Raw genomic sequence first — 9,860 nt, 5'->3', positions numbered from 1 at the left:
ACTGAAATTCTGGGCCTCTACAGAAGGGCAGCATAGCTTCTGAATATTGCATGGATGGACCATGATCGAATTACACCCGGTCACGAGGTACCTGTTCGGTTTTAAATATTGGCTTTCTTTACACCATAACACGCAAATGTATATGATTACTTAATTTTCAGTGCTCCTGTTTCTAGATTGAAGGTAATTATGAAGAAATGGACAGGCACATGTAAGATTCTCAGGTCCTGGGCTTTCTTTTAGCACACTGGTTCAGCAAATCAGGGGCTTTGGGGATATTACCGATTTTCACTGTAAACCACACTTTTGTGCTGGGAAAAGAATATAGGTCCAGAAATCAACCAGTACTTGGTCCATGCTCCAGTGAAGAAAACAAACACATGGAGACAAAGTGAAGCCCACATGAAGCCAAGCAAACTTGCCCTCACCATTGAAAAGGAAGAACGTAAGATCGACAATGAAGCCAAGTAATGTGCGGAATAAAAGCCACATTTAAAAAAAAAGAAACATTAGATCATCACATACAAAAACCTGAAAATGACAAATTATTTATTTAGAATTTTTAAAAACGTACCTTACCAGGTCCCGCGCTGCCTCAGCTGCTGGCCGGGTCCTGCGTTTACCTGCTGCGCTGAACAGGAAGCAGCCACAGGCAGCCTCCCTCCCCTCCCCTAAGCCAATCATAACGCTTCAATGGCAGTGTTGTGATTGGTGGGGGACGACGTCCAACCGGGCACCTATTGGGAGGCGATTTTTTTCTATGTAGGCTGCATGCAGCCTACATAGAGAAAAGGCAGAATGTGCATGACTGGTTTGGTCGGCCCAGACTGCCGACCAAACAGTCAGGGCCCACAGCATTGGGCAAGCCATTCCTTCCCGAACCGTGCACCCGCCAGACCCCAACCAGGCATACCCTTCTACTTTCTCGCAGTGCGAGAAGCAAAAAAATAAAATAGTATTTAAAATGCCATTTTATGCTTCTGCTCTCGCACTGCGAGAAAGCAGGGCAGGGACGCTCCTCTGCCCTAATGCCGGAGCCGCCCCTGCCTGTCATTAGGTTACCATGAAGGGTGTCCTCATCCCTCCTGCAGCTCAACAAGGACTTGAAGACATTCCTTTTGCAACAAATATGTCCTGCCCATCCCTTACTTAAGGTTAGACCTAGCAGAACGTCCCCTAACATGACCACACACTTACAGCAGTCATCAAAACTGAATACTAAGCTTGCAGTTCACAAACTGCCAACCCTTGAACCATAACCATGACAAATTCACAATTGTACCTTGCAATTTAAAACTGGAATGATAATCCTGTATCAGTGGTGAATTTGTGTAAGCCGTACATTTCTCAGAATGTAAACCAAGTATCTGTTTTACTGTTTATTCTTCCTCGCTGCCCCTTGGGGCAGGTTAAGACATGACACATGCCAAAAGTGAAAGCTAGAAAAGAAAAACGGATTCTCAAACTATACAAGAAAATGTATCTACAAAGGCAAATTCTGAGACTGCAAAAGTAAATACATCTACAAAAACAAAAATTGCACAACAAGCATTTAATACATGTACCAAAAGTATTTACTACTCCTATGTCCTGTCATATCACAAGGAAACATTCTACTAAAAATGATTGAGAGTTACCAAGCACACCACAAGATACATTTAGACATACTTAGAAATGTAGACATTTTCCACAAGACCAGTCCTTAAAAATCGAAATCTGCTGCTTAATTTGTGCAACACCCGATATGTATTCTTCAGCTCAATCTATTTAGTCTTGTCTGTGTACAGTGAACTACTGTTTCGATTCACAGGTAAATCTGTTATTTGAACGGTTTTGTTAAGAATTTGATACATATGGTGGCACGTGGACAGAGAAGTAACTTGTGGCCTCATTAGTCACTCCCCCCAAAAAACATATTCCCATACTTGTAGAAATTAAACTAGTTAGGAGAAACAGTGGGTGTGTGGGGCAGTGTAATTCAAAAGGAAATTTACATCATTTATTTCCTTACTAAAACGTTTCTCCTCAACTCAGAGATGTCACCAATTATTTAGCAACAAGAAGCACAAAGTTCCCCAAAAGGCTGATAGGGTGGAGTGTAGAGGTGTATAGGGAAGACCAAGAGGGGGAGGAAAGAAGGGGGAAACCCCTCTTGGGAACTAGAACCCTCACACACCCAGCAAGCTAGGTGTCATGCTTCATCATATGGGTCCTGCTCCTCGTCAGACTGGCGCTGCAATGTCTGACGGGCACCCGCGAAGGGGCTCTTTAGCGGAGATCTTTTGTTCCAGCCATATGGTGCATGCGTGTGAGAGGGCAGGAAAAGTGTAGTCGTGAGGAGGTGGTAGTGATTAAAAAGGTTAGCCAGTCCACAAGAATTTTTATTAACGTGGCTGACTTCCTTGGTTAAAATGGTGGGAGGGGAGATAGGGCGCTACAGAAGTACTGGGCAGGACTATCTACAACCCTCTGGTGAGGTCGACATGTTTCATGCTATCCTAGCAATTCTTCAGGACCTATGGTGAATAGTACTACACAGTGAGATATTGAATATGTATACAACCTTAACTTGGTTGGTCTCTACCGCAGGCCAATTGGTCCTGCTTCAATACTTGCGACCTAGAATGGAGGAGAACACATGAGGATCACTATCAGTATAATTCTCCTCTAAAAAGTAGGTGCAATTCCCTATAAATAAACCATAACACTGAATTATTTATAAGACTCAGCCGAGTTAAAACCAGTAAAGAAAAGGATAAAAACAATTGAAGATTGGACAGAAAGGCTTACCCTGGGAGTATCCATAAGGTGCCCCGCAGTCTGCTCCTATGGGACCTGCACAGGGGAGTCAGGGACCTAGAGGACATCATAAAGGGATGAATGGTAAAATTAGTATCCCTTGGTGTCAATCGACCATCATACAACAGGGCGAGTATAATCATACCCGGGCGAGCTTTGAACAGCTCTGATGTCAGTGCCCAGTGCCCCGGCTTTGAAGCGGCACCCGTAGCAACCGTAATGCCCGTAGCACCGGTCGGATGGTCCTACCCCTCCAGTGGTAGGCGGAATCTGACACGGAGACAGCGCGGAAAACTCTCCCGCTCTTGAGTTCACCGTGTTTTGCAGTAGGAGCAGCCGCGGAAACTTGAGGAAACGGAAGCAAAGCACGCGCCCCCCCAATAGTTCAGTACACCCGACACTGCAAGTTGTAGACCCCAATCCATGGCTCGAGGGCTACATGTGCCCGGAGTCAACCCTTTTAGACCCACCAAGGCACCAGACAATAACAACAAATTGCTCCGCGGACCGCGAGTAATGCATTAAGGCTCAGCACTCATGAATGAGCCGGAGGACGCGAGGAAATACTTACCCCAATGGTGTGCGGTTCAGCCTGCTACACCTACCCCCACGTTGGATCCGCGGCGGAACCGGAGCGACTGGTAGCAGGTCAGTCGGGATTCCCGTCTACTTGTATCCTGCGCTTCCGGGTTCCGCTGGATGCCAATGTGGGCGTGGCTTGGTCTGACGAGTGCACGCACGCGCTCGGGGTAGCACGGAATGGTTGGCTGAAGGTTAGCCAAAATAATTTGGACAGATGAAATGAATGAATGAAAGTGGATTTTTAGAGCGCAAATTGCTGCCCTGAGGCGTCCAAGCGCTACCATATTAGGCGGCCATATTAGGTTGGTCATGAAAGGGGGATAATCGTGTCTCATGAAGCCGCGGGCTTCCGTGTTTACACATTTGGTTATGGCGATTTGCATGGATTTACAATCCTCGTATGTAAGAAAGCAATAAACACGCATAAGTTTGCAGCCTGGTTGTAGGGATGGGGGTTACACTCTAGAATGGTAGAGCGAATGGTCAAGAGAATTATTTTGTACAGAGTTGATGGAGATGGCTCTAACTGGAGGAGTAGCCAAGGGCTTGTGACTGGTCGGGCACTCAGAATGAGAGGTTCAGGGGGATAGTCTGGTGGTGTACAGTATATTCATATTAAGGGACAGATATTGAAATCAGAGTAGACTTGGATAGGTGCAGATCACAGGGTTGGATAGGGTAAGGCCAGTTGGTCTAATTGTGGATGGATGACCAGGGCACGGCGTCATTTAAACCCAGTGTGTCCAGTTTTAGGCGATGGACCCACCTTTGTTCAATTCTGAAAAGGCCAGTTTTAGTGATTCCTGGGTGGCATTCTATAACTAGCCAGTGGATGCTGTCCGCTGTGTGTCCCATTTGTGTATAGTGTTGGTATAGTCTGGTGTTGGTTCTGAGGCATCTTATATTGCTTTTGTGTACCTGGATTCGCAATTTTATTTGTCGCATTGTCATTCCAATGTATTTTAAGTTACAGGGACACGTGAGAAGATAGACGCATTTGGCGCTATTGCAATTAGTGTGCCTACGCAACTGCCAGGTAAATGTGTCAGACAGCTGGATCTCTTCAAACGTGCATTTGTTAAATATCGGCATGGTAAGTTAGAAATAACCTTTTATATTCCACATTTAACATGGTGGCAGAATTGTGGATCTTATCTCCTCAGCCAAAGGTATCCTTTAACTATCATAATACAGAAAGAACTTGTAAAGTGGTAAACAGGTAATACTATTCTTAGAGAAAATTCATACCTTCAGTAAGAGGAAACAAGGTATATGCCAGTCAATGGTATTTGGACAAAATATTGGATTAGAAATATACAGTTGCAGAAATGTTGGGAAAAAAATATTGTGATACAAAAATATCATGATGCAGAAATTTTTTTGCAAATAATATCGATTTTTCAGGTAAGTAATATTGTTTTCAATTATATTGTTGTTGTTATTGATTTATTTTGATAGTGTTATATAACACGAACAGGACCCTTGAGTGTTTTAGAGCACTTTAAAGGTAGACAGAAAGTGGAGTAATAATAACAGTAATATCATATTTGGGAAAAGATACAGGATAAAGTAGTGACCAGAGAGGAATGGTAAGCTTTTCATTGTTCAGAGAGCAGAGGCGATAAACCAATAAGAACAGAATTATCATAGTCAAGAATACTACAGGATCATGTAGTGTTGAGTACAGTGGGGGTAGTGATTGTCCTGAGAAGTCGAATAAACACCAGGTTGTCTTTATGCCGTAGTCATGAGCAAATTGAAGAATCAGGATGGGTATCGTAGGCTCAGGGAAGAAATCTGTTCAGAAGGAGTGCTTTGACTTTTTTCTTGAAGGATGCAGTTGAGGGATTCAATCTGATTTCAGGGGGAATGAGTTCCAAATTCTGGGAGCAATCCCAGAGAAGATCAGTTGAAGGTTTTCTTTTTTCTGAATCTCTGAGGTTTCAGGAGTAAGGAGTTGAAGCTTCTGGATGATCTGTAACCACCAGAGAGTTCTAGTTTCTGGGCAAGATATCCTGGAGTATTGAAGTGGAGGGATTTGTGTGTCATGCAGGCAATTCTTAGCAGGATTCTTGCCTAGTAAGGGAGACAGTTGAGAGATTTCAGATCAGGGATAATGTGGTTATTTGAACAGTGAGAGTTTGAGCATGTACTCCTTTTTGATTGATATAGATATTTTGAATCTCTCAGGTAATTCTTTTTTTTAGGTTCTGGCGTTTAAAAAAAAAGGGAATATCTAAAAAAATGCCAGTACCTAAAAAGGAAATTACCTGAGAGATTCAAACTATCCGTATCAATCAAGGAGGAGTACATGCTCAAACTTTCAGGTATAGAAATGAGACTGGAAAGGTCCAGTGCCTCAAGCCAATCCCCTCCACCTACTAAACAACATATATAGGCAATATAACTCAGGACCCCTGGACCTTCATTGTATCTTTGGAGAGTGATGTGGTTATTTCTTTTTGAGCCAATGAAGAGCCTAGCAGCAGAGTTGAGCGAAGCTCTCAGAGGAGCCAGTATGGTTCTGGACAGTCTAGAGAGGGTTACTCTTCCATAGTTCATCCTGGGAATCACTAGAGCTTGCATTGCAAGCTTGAAGTCATTAGGGGGGAAGCGTTTTAGTTATCTTAGAATGATCATTTGGTGATTCGCTCCTTTGGTGGTGACACTGATGTATTTTTGCATGTTGACATTCTTGTCGAGAGTTAATCCCAAAGATCTCACAGAGTCAATGACTTGTGGGATGCAGTTGAGGGCAGTTAGATGTTTCTGCCAGTCTTCAATTGCAAGTGACTGGTTAGGTGGGGCGATTAGTAGGAATTCCGTTTTTTGAGTGTTTAGTTTAAGGTGATTGGATGCTAGCCAATTTTAAGTATTCTGAAGAGTTGTGTTGAGGGAACTGATGTCTTCTGGGGCGGAGACTTTTAAGTACAGTTGGGTATCGTCAGCATACACGTGATAGTGGATGTTGGATGAGTGCAAAATTTCCATAAGAGATTCCATGAACAGGTTGAAGAGAGTGGGAGAAAGCGAGGAGCCCTGTGGAACCGCTAATGTGATTGACGTGGTCTGTGATAATGAGTGATTAACCATGACTCTTTGGGACCTGTTAGGAAGATAGGAGGTGAACGAGTTAAGGACTCATCCTGGAAGCCCCATACGGTGTTCAGATATCGTTTTCAATAATATAGTTGTAAAAAATATTGTTTTTTGTTATGTTATGTTACGGAATGTTTCAGCAAAACACACAAGATGATGGACGGAATGTTGCACAATGACAACACATTCACCCCCAGTCACAGCTCTGGGTTTAATCCACTTTATTTTGCTCACCAAGCCACCCCAGTTCAGACATGGCCATATGCAAATCAGTCTTGACCCTGTGCCTCATGGGAACAGTCCAGCCCGAACTGCCAAGCCAAGTCTTCCCTGGACCGGAATCAAGCATCCTGGGACCAGTTTCTGGCTATCAGTCTTCTTCAGCCAGGATAGCTTGACTCCAGTGGCATAGTGAGCATGGGACCCACGTCTGCGCATACCCTTCCCACATAGGGTGAACAGCAAAACACACAAGATGATGGACAGAATGTTGCACAATGGCAAAACCTTCACCGCCAGTCACAGATCTGGGTTTAATCCATTGTTGTTTTGCTCACCAAGCCACCCCAGTTCAGACATGGCCATATGCAAATCAGTCTTGACCCTGTGCCTCATGGGAACAGTCCAGCCCGAACTGCCAAGCAATGTCTTCCCTGGACCAGAATCAAGCATCCTAGGATCGGTTTCTGGCTATCAGCATTCTTCAGCCAGGATAGCTTGACTCCAGTGGCGTAGTGAGCAAGGGACCCACGTCTGGGCATACCCTTCCCACTCGGGGTGACAATCTTGCCCTTGTTCCAAATTTCTGTGACCAGTAGCTCACAGGCAGACAGTAGATCATTATGAGTCTGCTTCAATACGAGGCTAGAACGATGGATGCAGGCAATACCCCCCGATATTATAGATCCCCCCAGATATGATAGATCTATTGCATCTGATTATGTCATAGTCAGGAGGAATTAGGATATAGAGTATTGGGGAGGAGGAGTCATTGAGCCACATTTCTGCAAGAATCAGGAGGCCCAATTCTTCTGAGATGATGAGTTCGGAGCGTGTTTCACTGCTGATCTGCAGTCAAGAAGCATTGATTTGATATGAGAGTTTGTAGTTGCTTCCACTAGGTGAGACGTGGCGACCTGAAGTAAGTTATCCTTATTCATGGATCTAAAGTTAACACTAGGTTCTCTATTCGCATCAGATGAAATAGTGGGTATGTTCCTAGGAGAGACCGCATAGTCATCATATGATAGTAATAATGTGAGCGTGTCATCATCCGACAGCTGAGGCTGAAACCCAAGGGGTCTAGAAAGTAGGTTGGGAAGAGGTCGAGAGGGCCAGGGTGGGTTACTAGTGTAAGTGCCAGAGGACCTTTCCATTCCACAACGTATTATACTTGCTGGAGGAGTAGGAAGATCAGTCCCCGGGGCAGGATAGAGTTTGCACAACTTCTCATTCTTCAATGAGCAGTGTAGGAGGGTCTCAAGGTTATCCTTTACAGTCCAGCTTTAGTTCAGCCAGTTTCTCCTCAATCAGGCAAATAATGTCATAGTCAGGTGCCAGCCCAGGATAACATGAAGGGTGAGGCCCCTTCTCCTAACAGCATTTGCAAGGGGAGATAGACCCCTGCTTGTGCTCAGTTATGGAATCCATTGGTTGGGTAGGATTGACATAGATGGTGTCAGGGTTCGAGCAAGAGGTTAAGGAGAAAGCCTTTGAGGTTGCAAGGGGGGGCCCTGTGGTAGTATCCTGTGCAATGGATGTAGAGATAGAAGAGGAGGAAGGACTAGGAGGGTTCACAGGAAAGAGGGGCCCTGAGGTAGTATCCTGGGCAATGAGTGTAGAGGTAGAGGAGGAGGAAAGATGTAGAGGGTTCAAAGGAAAAGTGCTGGGGTTTAAAGTTGTGTGCAGGGTAGGAGAAGCAATCAGATTAGAGGTACTGGTACTAGGATATGGGAAGCATGTAGTGTCAAGGTTGGTATTGGAAATAGTACACTCAATTGTTTGGAGGGTGACATCAGAATGAATTAACATGAGAGAGGTGGAGGTGGAGGGGGCGTCCACAAACTGTGAGGTAGCAGGCGGTTCCGTAGTAATGGGGAAACGAATATGTTTTGGACTGGCAGGTTTAGGGTTGATGATCGGGTTGAATGGAGAGGAGACAGTAAGGGAGGACGCGGAAGGTACAGCGACAATATGGAGATTAGAATGACCTAAATTGGCAGGATTAGGGTTACTAAGTGTATTTTTAATCTTATTAAAAATACTGTCAAATCGATTCAAATACAAGCCAGAAGCTTGAATAAGGATGTTCCCGTTATTGTAGAGAGAGATGGTCAGTTCAGCATTGCTGAAACAGGATAGCATTATGTTAATACGGAACCCAGGTGGGGTTTTACATAGAGCTTTGGAACGAAGCATATCAGTAAAAACTCTTCTTCACTGGGCTCTTCTGGTTGTGTAGAAGATAAGGTCTGTCACCACTACACCCTTAGATGCACATGGCTAAATATCAGAGATGAGAGTTTCAGGGTAGCGTTTGAGTAGATTGTGTTTAAAAGTCTTTGCTGCTTTCTTCGAGAGGTTGGTAAGGTAAACAATCTTGCACGCATTTATGCCTACCCATGTCAGGCAGTTTGAGGAGAAAGATGGGCCATGGTAGCGAGAAAAAGGTATCACTCTTGGGTTACAGGTTCAGCCACGTAAAGTGCAATACACTTCACCTACTTTACCAGAACGAGAGAGCTATGTAATAGGAATCTCTAATACGATGTTGCGAAGACACCAGTAGCGACACAGTCCTTGTTGCAGCCCATTAAAAGTGAACTTATGGTTTACAGGTACGACATTGCAAAGTGCATTAGCCCTCTACAAGGCTTCAGTTTAAAAGGGCATTAGTCCTCTACTAGGGATCAGGTTCGACCGAGTAAAATAAGAGGCTGATCTAGCTAGTTGAATAGATAACCCAAACAGGAGCCTAAAACCTTATTGCGGCCAGGTAGATTCCAAGCAGGCCGAATTCCAAGTGTACCCGGCGGGACAGACCAACCTTTCTTACTCATCCAAGACTGGAAGGAGACTAGAAGTGCCTTATTGCAGCTTGACTGTTCCAAGATGGACACCCCACAAAATAGCCAGTGAAGTGTCCTACTTTTTTGTTCGTAGTCTAGAATAGGTCTTGAAGCAAAGGGCCCTTGCACTACTCAGGAAATCAGCCATTTCAAACTGACAGACATAGCGGTTTCCCAAGTGAACAAAAAAGACAGACGTGGTGACCCTCCACATAGCCCCAACAGGAGCCCGATGAAAAGACCCACGCTACAGTGACTAAGCTCCTGCCCGATTAATGGTAGCAGCTCCAGACAAATAACAACTAGATTAGT

This window comes from Lissotriton vulgaris, chromosome 6 (genome assembly GCF_964263255.1).
Source record: "Lissotriton vulgaris chromosome 6, aLisVul1.2, whole genome shotgun sequence".
Lineage (NCBI taxonomy): Eukaryota > Metazoa > Chordata > Amphibia > Caudata > Salamandridae > Lissotriton > Lissotriton vulgaris.
This window is presented reverse-complemented; position numbering follows the sequence as displayed.